General features: G+C 42.5%; 2 pseudogenes; both read left to right on the top strand.

Annotated features, from left to right (window-relative positions):
* The first annotated feature begins 1,244 nt into the window (after window positions 1-1,244).
* On the top strand, window positions 1,245-1,723 carry LOC112675439 (40S ribosomal protein S24-like; annotated as a pseudogene).
* Window positions 1,724-13,908: 12,185 nt separating this feature from the next.
* Window positions 13,909-15,421, top strand: LOC112675593 (keratin, type I cytoskeletal 18-like; annotated as a pseudogene).
* Window positions 15,422-17,030: the final 1,609 nt, after the last annotated feature.

Below are 17,030 nucleotides of genomic sequence, written 5' to 3' on the forward strand. Positions count from 1 at the left end.
CTGCATATTTTGGATGCACTGTAAGAATTGCATTGTAAAAAAAATAAAAAATAAAAAATAAGAATTGCATTGTGTTTGCACGGAAGTTAGGATGAGTGCTCAAATGTGGAAGAAGGGGCAGCCCGGGTGGCTCAGCGGTTTAGCGCCGCCTTCAGCCCAGGGCCTGGTCCTGGAGACCCGGGATCGAGTCCCGCGTCGGGCTCCCTGCATGGAGCCTGCCTCTGTGTGTCATAAATAAGTAAGTAAGTAAATAGATAGATAAATATAAATGAATAAATATAAATAAATATAAATAATAAATAAATAATAAATAAATTAAAAATAATAAATAAAAATAAATGAATAAAAAATAAATTAAATTAAAAATAATAAATGAAAATAAATGAATAATAAATAATAAATAAATATAAATAAATAGTAAATAAACTGAAGAAGATATCAAGCCTTTAAGAGTTAAAACATGATGAAAAAAAGAACAGGCATATTTGAGAAGAACCAAAAATAACTTAGAAATAGGTATCGTCACTGAAATTAAGAATTGCACAAATGTAGGTCCTCGTCAAGAATGTGTATTATGAATATCTTCCCAGTGGTTGGCTTGCTCTTTCACACGCTTAATGGTGTTTTGTTTTTTGGTTTTTTAGATTTTACTTATTTATTCATGAGAGACACCGAGAGAGAGAGGCAGAGACACAGGTAGAGGCAAAAGCAGGCTCCTCGCAGGAGCCCGATGCGGGACTCAATCCTGGGACTCCAGGATCATGCCCTGGGCCAAAGGCAGACGCTCACCTGCTGAGCCACCCAGGTGTCCCAGGCCTTTTCAACTTGAGGCTGAGTCCTTTTAACATACAGTCCTGGAAGTTTTTGATGGTTTCCACACTGTCATGACAAGAGTTCTAGACTCATCTTGTACAATTCCTGCCCCAAACCCAAAATGAGCCATTCCTTCAAGAAGCTCAAATGGTTGTTAGTGGGAAATTGTATTGCAAGATCCCAATCAGCACCTAGAGATGCTTAGTGCTACTAGATTGCTCATTATTTCTAAGGTGCTTTGGTGGTCAGAGCTAGAAAGAGATCTAGATCTTTATAGAGATAAAAAGTTTATATGGTTCCTTCAAATTCACGGCTGCAGGGGGGGGTTTTCATAATCTTTTCTATGTTGCATGTTTATTTCCTGTCTTCCACACTGAGATTCTTAGTTCTCAAGAACATAGGGGTATCTCTTTTCCTCCCCGGCTGCTTGAAGCTCGGCCACCATCATGAACGACACAGTAACTATCCAGACCAGGAAGTTCATGACCAACCACTTCAGCAGAAACAGATGCTCATTGATGTTCCTCACCCCGGGAAGGCAACAGTACCTAAGACAGAAATTCGGGAAAAACTAGCCAAAATGTACAAGACCACACCAGATGTCATATTTGTATTTGGATTCAGAACCCATCCTGGTGGTGACAAGACAACTGGCTTTGGCATGATTTATGATTCCTTGGATTATGCAAAGAAAAATGAACCCAAACATAGACTTGCAAGACATGGCCTGTATGAGAAGAAAAAGACATCAAGAAAACAGCGCAAAGAATGCAAAAACAGAATGAAGAAAGTCAGGGGGACTGCAAAAGCCAATGTTGGTGCTGGCAAAAAGTGAGCTGGAGATTGGACAACAGAAGGAGTAAAGATTCTGCAGTGGCTTTATCTGTGATGATTCTGCAGATTTTTCATGAGAGGATTAATAAACTAAGAATGTTAAAAAAAAAAACAGAACATAGGGGTAAGCCATAATTACTCATTTACTTTAGCCCACATTATATAAATAACACTCTCCAAAATAAGAGTACAATCATCACCAATATAATTGTTAAGAAAGGTGTAAGGAGTGTCTGGTTGACTCAGTTGAAGAGCATGTGACTCTTGATCTCCAAGTCATGAGTTCGATCCCCACATTGGGTATAGAGATTGCTTAAATCAATGAATAACTTTTTAAATTAGGGACGCCTGGGTGACTCAGCAGTTGAGTGGGCGTGATCCTCAGGTCCCAGGATGGAGTCCCACGTCAGGCTCCCTGCATGGAGCCTGCTTCTCCCTCTGCCTGTGTCTCTGCCTCTCTCTCTCTCTCTCTTTCTCTCTCTCTCTCTCTCTGTCTCTCATGAATAAATAAATAAAATATTTTTTAAAAATAAAAATAATTTAAAAATAAAAAAACTTTTAAAATTAAAAAGAGGAGAAAAGTTAAAAATTTTCTTTTGCACATACTTTTCACTCTACCCCTTCCACTCCTCTCTACTTCAACAGACATATTATGTATTATCTGAATCTATACCATTAAATACCTTCTTCCTTTTAATACTTTTTAAAAATATGTTTTATTTATTTATTTGACAAAGAGAGAGAGCACAAGCAAGGGGAGCAGGATAAGGAGAAGCAGACTCCCTGCTTAGCAGGGAGCCTGATGTGGAGCTCAATCCCAGGACCCCGAGCTGAAGGCAGACACTCAACCAACGGAGCCACCGAGGCATCCCTCTTGTAACACTTTTAGTTCTCCAAGGAATTCTGTGTTTAATGTTCACAACTAGTGTTTGTTTTTTTTTGTTTTTTTGTTTTTTGTTTTTTGTTTTTTTACCATTGAAACTCACTCTGTACTAGATTTCCCAGGAAGGGTTACAATATTCCTGGAGCTTTTTCATAGCAATAGCCTTTACATGTAAAAATCAATTATCTAAACATAAAATTTTGGGTTCACATTTTCTTTCCTCAAGATATTTCATTTTCTTATGATGAAAACCGAATTTTCTTTCCCTTGCAATTTGTTTGCCCTTTTTACTTGCTCCTAGTTTCATCAAATATATTTCTTTCTTGGGGCATCTGGCTGGCTCAGTCAGTTAAGCCTGACTTGATTTCAGCTCAGGTCATCATCTCAGGGTTGTGAGATAGAGCCTCACATTGGGCTCTGCACTGAATGTGGAAACTGCTGAAGATTTTTTTCTCTCTTCTTCTCCCTCTGCTCCTTTTTCCCCAACTCACATGCACTCATGCGCTCTCTCTCTAATAAAAATAAAATTTTGGGATGACCGGGTAGCTCAGCAGTTGAGTGTCTGCCTTTGGCTCAGGGCGAGATCCTGGAGTCCCGGCATCAAGTCCCACATCGGGCTCCTTGTGAGGAGCCTGCTTCTCCCTCTGCCTGTGTGTGTCTTTCTCTCTCTGTGCCTCTCATGAATAAATAAATAAAATATTTTTAAAAATAAAATAAAAATTTAAATTCTCAAAAATAATTTTCTTTTTCTATAAGTTCTGGTAATTTTGCCAAACTATGCCTTGGTGTCACTCGTTCTAGGTCAGTTATCTCAGGCAAATGGTAAGATCTTTCAAAACATAACATCGATTTTTAAAAATTTCATGACAACTTTTTTGAATTATAAGTTTTAGAATTACAAGTTTTCTCTTGCTCTGATTTGCTTCTTAAGAAGACTCTTGTTATTCATATGTTGGATCTTTGTTCTCTCTTCAATATTTTTTGCTTTTTCTCCAATCCTTTATATCTTCCTTTTTTATTTTTTAGATGTTCCTTCTTTCCTCCTTATATTTCTCTTATAGCGTTACCTGCCGTATTTATTCCTCCTTGTGTTCCTTTTGTTTTAGGCTTTATTTTGTATTTTTCTTCTTTTATTTGTATATTCTTTTCTGAGCTCTTTCACTTCATTTCTGAGCTTTCCTCGTCCTAATTGATGTTATGCTTTCATATCACATACCATTTCCTTAAGATCTTTTAGTTCATTTGGGGCACCAGAGCCTGTTGGGTGACCAACTCAATTTCAGTTCAGGTCTTGATCACAGGGTTGTGAGTTCAAGTCCCATACTGGGCTCTACGCTGGGCATGGAGCATACATTTTTTTTAAAGATTTTTATTTATTTATTCATAGAGACACAGAGAGAGAGAGAGGCAGAGACACAGGCAGAGGGAGAAACAGGCTCCATGCAGGAGCCTGACGTGGACTCGATCCCAGGTCTCCAGGATAACATCCTGGGCCGCAGGCAGCGCTAACCTGCTGCACCACCGGAGCTGCCCGAGCATACATTAAAAAAAAAAGGAAAGATCGTCTCGGTCATTTTGAAATAAGTGATTGTCATTTATGTCTCTTGCTCATATCCTATTGGTATGCTTTCACTGCTAATAAGGATGTAATTCTGCTCCTTATTCTCTTTTTCATACAATAATCTTGTATGAGATTTGACTTCTTCCCTGTTGTTTATTATGAATAGCTATGAATGCTTATGTTAAAAAACAAGAAAAGTTCTCAAATCAGCAACCTACCTTACATCTTAAGGAACTAGAAAAAGAACAAACTAAGCCCAAAGCTAGCAGAAGAAAGGACATAATAAAGACTAGAGCAGAGAGAAATGAAATACAGAAGAGAAATACCAATGAAATCAGAAGTTAGTTGTTTGAAAAAAACAACAAAATTGACAAACTTTAGCTAGATGGACTGAAAAAAAGAGAAGACAAATCATTCACATCAGAAATGAAAGTGGAGAGGTGCCTCAGTCGGTTAAATATCTGCCTTCGGCTTGGGTTGTGATCCCAGGGTCCTGGGATCAAGCCCTGTGTCAGGCCCCTTGCTCGACAGAGTCAGTTTGTCCCTCTTCCCCTGTGTGTGCTCTCTCTGTGTCAAATAAGTAAATAAAATCTTTTGAAAAATGGAAGTGGGGACATTACCACTGATTCTACAGAAATAAAAAAAAACTGCAAGAGAGTACTGGAACAATTGTATGCTAACAAATTGGGTAACATTGATGAAATGGACAAATTCGGGGCACCTGGGTGGCTCAGTCAGGCATCTACCTTCAGCTCAGGTCATGAGTCCAGGGTCCTGGGGTAGAGTCCCACATTGGGCTCCCTGCTCAGTGCAGGATCTGCTTCTCCTTCTCTCTCTACTGACCCCCTGCTTGTGCTCTCTCACTCCTTCTGTCAAATGAATAAATAAAATCTTTTTAAAAATGGACAAATTTCTAGAAACACAAACCCACCAAGACTAAATCATGAAGAAATAGAAGATCCGAATAGAACTATAACTAGTAAGGAGACTGAATCAGTAATAAAAAAATTTCCCAACATCTGACAACTAGAGGGTGCTGAGAAGTTTTGAGTAACACTTTGCTTAAAACCCAAACAATCCAACAAAGAAAAGCCCTGAACCTAATGGCTTCGTTGGTGAATTCTACCAAACATTTAAAGAACTAATACCAATCTTTCTCAAACTTTTGCAAAAAACTGAAAAGGAGGGAACACTTCCCAACTCAGTTTACAAAGGCATTACCCTGTTATCAAAACCAGACAGCAGGGATCCCTGGGTGGCTCAGCCATTGAGCGTCTGCCTTTGGCCCAGGGTGTGATCCTGGAGTCCCGGGATCAAGTCCCACATCGGGCTCCCTGCATGGAGCCTGCTTCTCCCTCTGCCTATGTCTCTGCCTCTCTGTGTCTCTCTTGAATAAATAAGTCTTTAAATAAAAAAAAGAAAGAAAGAAAGAAAGAAAGAAAGAAAGAAGAAAGAAAGAAAGAAAGAAAGAACCACACCCAAATGTCATGAGCATCCATGCAAAAATCCTCCACAAAATACTAGCAAACAATTCAGTGGCATATGCAAAGGATTATACACCATGACCGCATGGGATTATTCCCAGAATGCAAAGATAGTTCAACATACAAAAATGTATTAATGTAATTTACAGCACATCCACAAAAGGAGGGGAAGGAACCACAGGAGCATTTCAATATAGAAAAGGCACTGACAAAACTAATCTAATTTACTAACTGACACCCATTTAAGTTAAAGACACTTAACAAACTAACAATACAAGGAAACTACCTCAACAAAATAAAAGGGGCCTTCTTAATTACATCCCCCTCCACTCACATGGCAATGACTTTGGATTTTCTGAGCATACACCAGCTGGCTGGGGGGAGGCAGCCCAGAGGCTGCTGGCTGGGGAAGGGAGGGGAAGGGAGAGGGGAGGGAGTCAGGCCAAGATGGAAATTCTGTGTTCTCACAGCAGAGCGATGATGGGGTGCTGACCCCTGCCCTCTGCCCTCTCCTGAAGGGACCCTCTGCCAGCCTCCTGACGGAAAGCCATCTTTGTCCTGCTTATAGGCTCAGAGGACGTGGTGTTCACTCAAGCCAGCCTGTCCTCTGAGAAACACCACTTTCAGGGTCCAACCCACTGAGCTGGCCGTTAGCGAGTCTGGCACTAGACTTGTCTTCTAGTTTGTTAAGACTCCCCGACTTGGGGCGGCCTGGATGGTTGAGCTCAGTGGTTGAGGGTCTGCCTTAGCCTCAGGTGTGATCCTGGGGTCCTGGGATGGGGATCATCCCCGCATCCAGCTCCCTGCAGGGAGCCTGCTTCTCCTTCTGCCTATGTCTCTGCCTCTCTCTGTGTGTCTAGCATGAATGAATGAATAAATGAATGAATGAATGAATGAATGAATGAATGAATGAAATCTCTAAAAAAGAAAAGAGACTCCCCGACTTCTAGGCGACCCCTGTCATGGGGTGGGGAGGTGGGGGGTGGACCTGAGGCTCAGGGAGGGGACAGGGCTTGCCATCATGCACAGAAGCCCGCAAGTCTGTCTCCTCCAGGCCTGGGCTGGGTTCTTCCCTTGGCGCTGGGGCTCCGGGTCGTCGGGGGTCACCGCCTCCGCTGGCTCGGCCCGGCCCCGCTGCTGCTGCTCTGCACGGCCGCCCCCCGCCCCAGGTCCCCGAAGAGCGGACCCCGCGTCCCCGCGGGAGCGCGTGGGTCGGGGCTCGAGTGTGCGCGCTGGCAGGCGGGGCGGGCCCGGAGCCCCCCTCTCGGCCGGGCCGGGGTGTTGCTCGTCCCCGCGCACGAGCTGCGGCTTCACTCCTCACTTGCACCTGGGGACGAGTGGCGTTTCTGGAACTTGACCGGGGTCGCGAAGCCATCAGGTGCGAAAGACCGAGTTCAAGCTCCTGCAAGCGGGTGGACAGTGAGCGGGGAAGAGCAGGACGCCTGGGCAGCTGGTCTTTTTTTTTTTTTTTTTTTAAGATTTATTTATTATATTATTATATATAGAGAGAGACAGAGGGAGAAGCAGGCTCCCTGCAGGGAGCCCGACGCGGGACTCGATCCCGTGACCCCGGGGTCACGCCCTGGGCCCAAGGCGGCGCTAACCCGCTGAGCCCAGCAGGGATCCCTGCGGCTGGTCTTTAACGTTGCTCCTCGTTCCCAGCTAGAGGCCTCCTCACTCTGCTCCTGGCTCGGCTCCGGAGCTTCCGCAGGCTCCACCTGGCCTGTAAATGAGTCCGAGCTGGTTTGCAGGTCAGCTCCGCACCCCTGCGCGCCCGCCTCTGCTTTTGGTTGTCACCCCTGCCTTCTCCTTCCCACGGGCGAGGCCCTGCTCTGGAAGAAAGCCCTGCCCCGGCCTTCAGCCCCTGGTGGAAAGGCCAAGAGAACTTCCCAGGTTCAGCTGCTGTTCTCTAAATGGTCAGGCTTCTCAGCGGATGTCTGTTGACTCTTTCTACCAATTCCTATTCTCAGATCTGTTAGATGCCTCCTTCCTCCCTTCTGCTTCTTTCTGCACAGATGCTAATACCGTGCAGGTCCGTGGTTACCAATCCTTTGTCCTCACCAGCTTGTATTTTGGAGTTCCTGGAAGCACCGTCACCTTGTATAGAAGTCACATCCTGCTGCCGTCGAGAAGTACCACACACGGAGTAGCTTAAACAATAGAAAGTTATTTCTCACAGTACTGGAGTGTGGAAAGTCCAAGATCAGTGTCCAGCAGGATCTGGTTTCTAGGAAGAACTCACTTTCTGGTTTGTAGATGGCCACGGTGCCCCTACCTGGCCTTTCATTGGTGTGTGTTCATGGAAAGAGACCTTTCCCTCTTATCAGGCCACCCATCCTATTGTATTAGGGACTCATGACTTCATTTAACCTTAATTACCTCCTAAAAGCTCTATCTCCAAACAATGTCATATTGGAGTTTAGGGTTCAGTGTATAAATTTGAGGGGCAAACAGTTCATAGCACCTAGTTTTGTTATAAATATTATCCTTGGGTTTTTGGGTTTGACCCCAGTTGCTCTGTTTGTGTGTGTGTGTGTGTGTGTGTGTGTTTTAAAGATTTTCTTTATTCATGAGAGACATAGAGAGAGGCAGAGACACAGGCAGAGGGAGAAGCAGGCTCCATGCAGGGAGCCCGATGAAGGACTCCGTCCCAGGACCCTGGGATCACACCCTGAGCCAAAGGCAGACGCTCACCCACTGAGCCACCCAGCCGTCCCACTGTTTTTAATTGGGGATCCAGAGAGATTAAAAAGCGTCTCCCTCATCACGCTAAGTAAAATAAGCCAGTCACAAAAAGATAAATATATTATTTCAATTATGTGAAGTACCTAGAGTGGTTAAAATCATAGAGACAGAAAGTTTAAGGGTGGTTGCTAGGGTTTGGGGGAAGGGAGAATGGGAAGTTATTACCTGGTAGGTGTAGAGTTTCAGTTTTACAAGATGAAAAGAATTCCTGAGATGGACGATGGTGCACCACAATGTGAAAGTACTCAACACTGCAAACCTAAAATGCTTACAATTTTATGTGTTTTTATAACAATTAAAAAATGGAGGACACACACTGGCTCAGTCAGTGGAGCATTCAACTACTGATCTTAGGGTTGTGAATTCCAGCCCCATGTTGGGTGTAGAGATTACTTAAAAAAAAAAATCTTAAAAACAATTTTTCAAAGAAAAAAACAGGGGAAAAAAGCTATGTCACCACCATCAGATCCAGAATCTTCTCTCCAAACTTTCAATCGTTAAGCAGAGTTCCAGATTAAAACCCATCAGCACCTACTCTTCACATCCTTTTCAACAATGAGTATTATCTTTCTTTAATCCGTGCCTATTGGATAGATTTAACACATGAATTACATTAAAGTTTTAATTTGTCTTAAAATAATGACAAACGAAAAGATGTCACTGCAGTGTGCTGGTCAGTGTTCTTGGTTACAAACAACAGAAACTAATTCTGGGTAACCTTAGTAGAAAAGGAATATATTGGGATGGTGCTGTGAAGTTCCCAGAATCAACGAAAACAGACATAAACAAATATGAAGGGAGGCAAGAGCCAACCTTAGAAATATCCTCTTGTCAGTCTACTTGTGACCTTCCACCCGCAAGCCTAGTTTTGAAATCATGGTGCCTGCCACACTCTGGATTATGTTCCTGGGGTTAACAATGAGGTTTGGCTTAATGCCTTATCCTGTTCCTAAGATCCCAGGCAGATTTATCTGCTCAGAAAAAGAATTCTTTTTAAAATAATTAATTAGTTGATTAATTAATTTAAAAGATTTCATTTTAATTCCAGCATAGTTAACACACAGTGTTATATTAGTTTCAGGTATACAGTGTAGAGATTCAACACTTCATACAATACCTGGTGCTCATCACAAGTGCCCTCCTTAATCCAAACACCTATTTCACCCATCCCCCTCTGGTCACCATCACTTTGTTCTCTATAGTTGAGTCTATTTTGGGGTTTGTCTCTTTTTTTGTTGTTGTTCATTTGTTTTGTTTCTTCACTTTATATATGAGTGAAATCATACGGTATGTCTTTCCCTGACTTAGCATAATACCCTCTAGCTCTATCCATGTTGTTGCAAATGGCAAGAATTCATTCTTTTGTCTGGCTGGGTGATATCCATTGGGTATATATACCACCTCGTCTGTATCCATTCACCTATGGATGGACACTTAGGCTACTTCTGTAATTTGGCTATTGTAAATAATGCTATCATAGACATAAGGTACATTTACCTTTCCAAATTAGTGTTTCTGTATATTTTGGGTCCATATCCACTAGTGGAATTACTGAATCATAAGATGGTTCTATTTTTCATCTTTTGAGGAACCTCCATACTATTTTCCACAGTGGCTGCACCAATTTGCATTCCCACCAACAGTATGCAAGGGTTTCTTTTTCTTTTTTTTTTTTAAGACAATTTTATGCTTTTTTTTTTTAAAGATTTTATTTATTTATTCATGAGACGCACAGAGAGAGAGAGGCAGAGACACAGGCAGAGGGAGAAGCAGGCTCCATGCAGGGAGCCCGACATGAGACTCGATCCTGGGTCTCCAGGATCATGTCCTGGGCCGAAGGAAGGCGCTAAACCACTGAGCCACCCAGGGATCCCAAGTGTTTCTTTTTCTCCACATCCTGGTCAACATTTGTTTCTTGTGTTTTTTATTTTAATTATTCTGACCTGTGAGGTGAGATCTCATTGTGTTTCTGATTTACATTTCCCTGATGATTAGCGATGTCGAGCATCTTTTCCTGTATCTGTTGGCCATCTGTATGTCTTTTACCATTTTTTTAACTGGATTATTTGTGAGTTTTGGTGTCAATTGTTCTTTATATATTTTGCATACTGGCCCCTTATTGGATATGTCATTTGCATATATCTTCTCCCATTCAATAGGTTGTCTTTTAGTTTTGTTGATTGTTTCCTTTATTGTGCAGAAGCTTATTTTGGTGTAGTCCCAATAGTTTATTTTTGCTTTTGTTTCCCTTGCCTCAGGAGACATAGCTAGAAAAATGTTGCGACAGCCAATGTCAGAGACATTACTGCCTGTGCTCTCCTCTAGGATTTTTATGGTTTGAGGTCTCACATTTAGGTCTTTAATTCATTTTGAATTTATTTTTGGGTATGGTGTAAGAAAGTGGTACAATTTCTTTTTTTTTTTTTTCAATTTCATTCTTTTTCATGTAGCTGTCAAGTTTTCCCAGCACCATTCGTTGGAGACTGCTTTTTTCCCATTGCATAGTCTTGCCTCCTTTGTAGAATATTAACTGACTATATAAATAAATCATGGGGGGATCCCTGGGTGGCTCAGTGGTTCAGCGCCTGCCTTCGGCCCAGGACATGATCCTGGAGACCCGGGATCGAGTCCCGCATCGGGCTCCCTGCGTGGAGCCTGCTTCTCCCTCTGCCTGTGTCTCTGCCTCTGTGTGTGTGTGTGTGTGTCTCTCTCTCATGAATGAATGAATGAATCAATCAATCCTGGGTTTGTTTCTGGGCTCTCTATCCTGTTCCATTGAAATATATGTCTATTTTTGTGCCAGTACCATACTGTTTTGATTACTGAAGCTTTGTAGTGTATCTGGAAATCTGGGATTGTGATACCATCAGTTGTGTTCTTTTTTTTCAAGATTGTTTTGGCTCTTCAGTGGTTCCATACAGATGTTAGGATCATTTGTTCTAGTTTGGTGAAAAATTCTGTTGGTATTGTGATAGGGATTGCATTAAATCTGTAGATTGCTTTGGGTAGTATAGACATTTTAGCAATATTTGTTTTTCCAACTCATGAGCATAGAATATCTTTCCAATTGTTTATGTCATCTTCAATTTCTTTCATCAGAGTGTAGGTCTTTTTACCTCCTTGGTTAAGTTTATTCCTAGATATTTTATTATTTTGGGTGTAAATGGAGCTGTTTTCTTAATTTCTCTCTCTGCTACTTCATTATTAGTGTATAAAAATGCAGTGGGTTTCTGTATATTGATTTGTATCCTGCAACTTTATTGAACTCATTTATCAGTCTAGTAGTTTTTGCTGGAGTCTTTCAGGTTTTCTACGCATATAGTATCATGTCATTTGTAAATAGAAAAAGTTTTACTTCTTCCTTGCTAATTTGGATGCCTTTTACTTCTTTTCATTGTCTGATTGTTCAGGCAATGTTGAATAACAATGATGAGAGTGGACATCCATGTCTTGTTCCTGGAGGAAACAAGGAAAAGTCAGATGTTCCCCATTGAAGATGGAATTAGCTATGGGTTTTTCATATATGCTTTTATTGGGTTGAGGTATGTTCTCTCTAAATCTGCTTTGTTGGGGCAGCCCCAGTGGATCAGTGGTTTAGCGCCGTCTTCGGCCCAGGGCATGATCCTGGAGACCCGGGATCGAGTCCCACGTCGGGCTCCCTGCATGGAGCCTGCTTCTCCCTCTGCCTGTGTCTCTGCCTCTCTCTCTCTCTCTCTCTATCTCTGTGTCTCTCATGAATAAATAAAATCTTTTTTTAAAAATAAATAAATAAACCTGCCTTGTGTAGGATTTTTATCATGAATGGATGTTGTACTTTGTCAGATGCTTTTTCAGCATCTATCGAAATGATCATCTGGTTTTTATCCTTTCTCTTGTTGATGTGATGCATCATGTTTTATGATATTGAGGTATGTTCCCTCTAGTATCTCGGTGAGAATTTTTGCATCCATGTTCATCAGGGATGTTGGTCTCTAATTCTCCCTTTTGGGAGAATTTTGGGGTTTCTGGTTTGGGAATCAAACTCAAGGAGGAATGCTGGTCTCATAGAATGAGTTTCAAAGTTTTCCTTCCATTTCTATTTTTCAAAACTGCTTCAGAAGAATAGTTTTTTTTTAATGTTTTATTTATTTATGATAGTCACACAGAGAGAGAGAGAGAGAGGCAGAGACATAGGCAGAGGGAGAAGCAGGCTCCAGGCACCGGGAGCCTGACGTGGGATTCGATCCTGGGTCTCCAGGATCGCGCCCTGGGCCAAAGGCAGACGCTAAACCGCTGCGCCACCCAAGGATCCCAGAAAGAATAGGTTTTAATTCTTCTTTAAATGTTTGGTAGAATTCTCCTGGAAAGACTTCTAGCTCTGGACTCTCATTTGTTGTGAGATTTTTTGATTACTGCTTCAATTCTTTTCTGGTTATAGGTCTTTTCAGGTTTTCTATTTCTTCCTGTTTTAGTTCTGGTAGTTTTTATGTCTCTAGGAATGCATCTATTTCTTCTAGATTGCCTAATTTGTTGGCATATAATTGCTTATAACATATTCTTATAATTTTTTGTATTTCTTTGGTGTTGGTTGTGATCTCTCCTCTCCAATAAAATGTTCTTATTTATTCAGGTCCTTTCTCTTTTCTTTTTGATAAGTCTGCCTAGGGGCTTATCAATCTTATTAATTCCTTCAAAGAATCCGCTCCTAGTTTTGTTGATCTGTTCTACTATTCTTTTGATTTTTATTTCATTGATTTCTGCTCTAATCTTTATTATTTCTCTTCCCCTGCTGGATTTAGGTTTTACATGCTGTTCTTTCTCCATCTCCTTTAAGTGTAAGATTAGATTGTATATTTGGGACTTTTGTTTTGTTTTGTTTCTTCAAGGCTTGTATTGCTATATACTTCCCTCTTTGCCTTTGCTGCATCCCGAAGGTTCTGAAGAGTTGTGTTTTCATTTTCATTTGCTTCCATGAATTTTTAAAATTCTTCTTTAATTTCCCAATTGACTCATTAATTCTTTAGTAGGATGCTCTTTAACCTCCATGTATTTGTCTTGCTTCCTAATTTTCTCTGGTGATTGAGCAAGTTTTAAAGCATTGTGGTCTGAAAATATGCAAGGAATAATCCCAATCTTTTGGTACCAGTTGAGACCTACTTTGTGTCCCAGTATGTGATCCATTCTGGAGAATGTTCCATGTGCACTCAAGAAGAATGTGTGTTCTGTTGTGTTGGGATAAAATGTTCTGAACATATATGTGAAGTCCATCTGCTCCAGTGTGTTGTTCAAAGCCCTTGTTTCCTTGTTGATCTTCTGTTTATATATTCTATCCATTGCTGTGAGTGGGGTGTTAAAGTCCCCTGCTATTATTGTATTATTATCAATGTGTTTCTTTAATTTTGTTATTAATTGGTTTATAGAATTGGCTACTCCCAAGTTAGGGGCATAAATATTTATATTTCTTAGATCTTTTTATTGGACAGACCCTTTTATTATGATGTAGTGTCCTTCTTCATCTCTTATTCCAGTCTTTGGTTTAAAATCTAATTTGTCACTGGCTGGAGCCTGAGTCCTGGCTTCCCGTCTCACCTTCTTACTCTCCGAACAGCATGAGCTTCACCACCTGCTCCACCTTCTCTTCCAACGACCAGTCCCTGGGCTCCAGGCAGTCACCCAGCCACCGGGTCCAGATAATCAGCAGCAGTGTGGCCAGCGTCTATGCAGGTGCAGGGGGCTCGGGCTCCTAGATCTCTGTATCCTGCTCCACCAGCTTTCAGGGTGGCTGGGGGTCCGGAGGCCCAGCTGCAGGGATGGTTGGGGGACTGGCAGGCATAGAGGGTATCCAGGGAGAGAAGGAGACCATGCAAGACCTGAATGACCACCTGGCCTCCTACCTGGAGAGGGGGAGGAGCCTGGAGGCTGATGATCAGAAACTGGAGATGAAAACTCGGGAACACCTGGAGAAGAAGGGACCCCAGGTCAGAGACTGGGGGCATTACTTCAAGACCATTGAGGACCTGAGGGCTCAGATCTTTGCCAGTGCTGTGGACAATGCCTGCATCATTCTGCAGATTGATAATGCCCGTCTTGCTGCTGACGACTTCTGAGTAAAGTATGAGATGGAGGTGGCCATGCACCAGTCTGTGGAGAGTGACATCCATAGGCTTTGCAAGGTCATTGATGACACCAATGTCACTGGGCTGCAGCTAGAGACAGAGATCGAGGCTCTCAAGGAGGAGCTGCTCTTCACGAAGAAGAACCACGAGGAGGAAGTAAAGGATCTATAAAACCAAATCGTCAACTCTGGGTTGACAGTGGAGTTGGATGCACCCACATCTCAGGACCTCAGCAAGATCATGGCAGATATCCGGGCCCAGTATGACGAGCTGGCTCAGAAGTTCTGGGAGTAGGGATCCCTGGGTGGCGCAGCGGTTTGGTGCCTGCCTTTGGCCCAGGGCGCGATCCTGGAGACCCGGGATCGAATCCCACGTCGGGCTCCCGGTGCATGGAGCCTGCTTCTCCCTCTGCCTGTGTGTCTGCCCCTCTCTCTCTCTCTCTCTCTCTGTGTGTGACTATCATAAATAAATAAAAATTAAAAAAAAAAAAAAAGATCTGGGAGCAGCTGGACAAGTACTGGTCCCAGCAGATCGAGGAGAGCACCACGGTGGTCACCACACAGACTGCTGAGATAAGAGAAGCTGAGATGACCCTCATGGAGCGGAGAAGTACCACCCAGTCCTTGGAGATCAACCTGGACTCAATGAGAAACCTGAAGGCCAGCTTGGAGAACAGCCTGAGGGAGGTCGAGACCTGCTACGCGATGCAGATGGAACAGCTCAACGGGGTCCTGCTGCACCTGGAGTCAGAGCTGTCCCAGCCTGGCAGAGGGGCAGTGCCAGGCCCAGGAATATGAGGCTCTGCTGAATGTCAAGGTCAAGCTGGAGGCTGAGATTGCCACCTACTGTTGTCACCTGTTGGAAGATGGGAAGGACTTCAGTCTTATTGATGCCCTGGACAACAGCAACTCCTTGCAGACAGACCATCCAGAAGACCACCACCTGTAAGATCATGAACAGCAAGGCGGTGTCTGAGACCAACAACACCAAAATTCTGAGGCATTGAGGCAGCAGAAACATGGTACCCTTTGAGGAGCAGGAGGCCAATAAAAAGTTCAGAGGTCAAAAAATAAAATAAAATAAAATAAAATCTAACTTTTAGATTTTAAAAATTGGGGGTGCCAAGGTGGCTCAGTTGGTCAAGTGGCTGCCTTTGGCTCAGGTCATGATCCTGGGGTCCTAGGATCAAGCCCCATGTCGGGCTCCCTGCTCAGCAGGGAGTCTGCTTCTCCCTCTGCTTCTCTCCTCATTCACTCTCTCTCTCTCAAATAAATAAATAAATAAAATATTTTTTAAAAATCTAATTTATTTGATATAAGGATTTCTACCCCAGGTTTCTTTTGACATCTATTAGCATAAGTGGTTCTTTACCCCCTCATTTTCAATCTGGAGGTGTCTTTGGGTATGAAATGAGTCTCTTGTAGACAGCATATTGATGGGTCTTGGGTTTTTTTTTTTTTTTTTATCCAATCTGATACCCTGTGTCTTTTTATTGGAGCATTTAGCCCATTTATATTCAGAGTAATTATTGAAAGATATGAATTTAGTGCCATTGTGTTACCTGTAAAGTCAATGTTTCTGTGTACTGTCTCTGTTCCTTTCTGGTCTATGTTACTTTTGAGCTCTCTCTTCGCTCAAAGGATCCCTTTTAATATTTCTTGTAGGGCTGGTTTGGTGACCACAAATTCTTTTAGTTTTTGTTTCTCCTGGGAGCTCTTTATTTCTCTTTCTATTCTGAATGACAGCCTTGCTGCATAAAGTATTCTTGGCTGCATATCTTCCCCCTTTAGCACCTTGAATATATCATGCCAGTCCTTTCTGGCCTGCCAGGTCTCTGTGGACAGGTCTGCTGCCAGTCTTATATCTCTACCATTATAGGTTAAGAGCGTCTTTTTTTATTTTTATTTATTTATTCATGAGAGACACACAGAGAGAGGCAAAGACACAGGCAGAGACACAGGCAGGCTCTATGCAGGGAGCCCGATGTGGGACTCGATGGCATGAAGGCAGGTGCTCAACCACTGAGCCACCCAGGAGTCCCAGGTTAAGAGCTTCTTGTCCCAAGCTGCTTTCAGGATTTTCTCTTTATCTCTGAAATTTGCAAGCTTCACTATTATATGTCAAGGTGTTGACCTATTTTTATTGATTTTGAGAGGGATTCTCTGTGTCTCCTGAACTTGGATGCCTGTTTCCTTCCCCAGATTAGGGAAGTTCTGTGCTATAATTTGTTTAAATAAACCTCCTCTCTCTCTCTCTCTTTCTCTCTCTCTCTCTCTCTCTCTCTCCTCTTCCTCTGGAACTCCAATTATTCTAATTTTTTTTTTATTCTAATTTTTAAAAAAGATTTTATTTATTTATTCATGAGACACACACACACACACACACACACACAGAGGCAGAGACACAGGCAGAGGGAGAAGCAGGCTCCATGCAGGGAGCTCGATGTGGGACTCGATCCCGGGACTCCAGGATCAGGCCCTGGGCCGGAGGCAGGCACTCAACTGCTAAGCCACCCACACATCCCCCAATTATTCTAATATTGTTTCACTTTATGGTATTACTGATCTCTCGAATCCTCCTCTCATGATCCAGTAGTTGTTTATCTACCTTTTTCT

Source organism: Canis lupus, chromosome 30 (genome assembly GCF_003254725.2).
Source record: "Canis lupus dingo isolate Sandy chromosome 30, ASM325472v2, whole genome shotgun sequence".
NCBI lineage: Eukaryota > Metazoa > Chordata > Mammalia > Carnivora > Canidae > Canis > Canis lupus.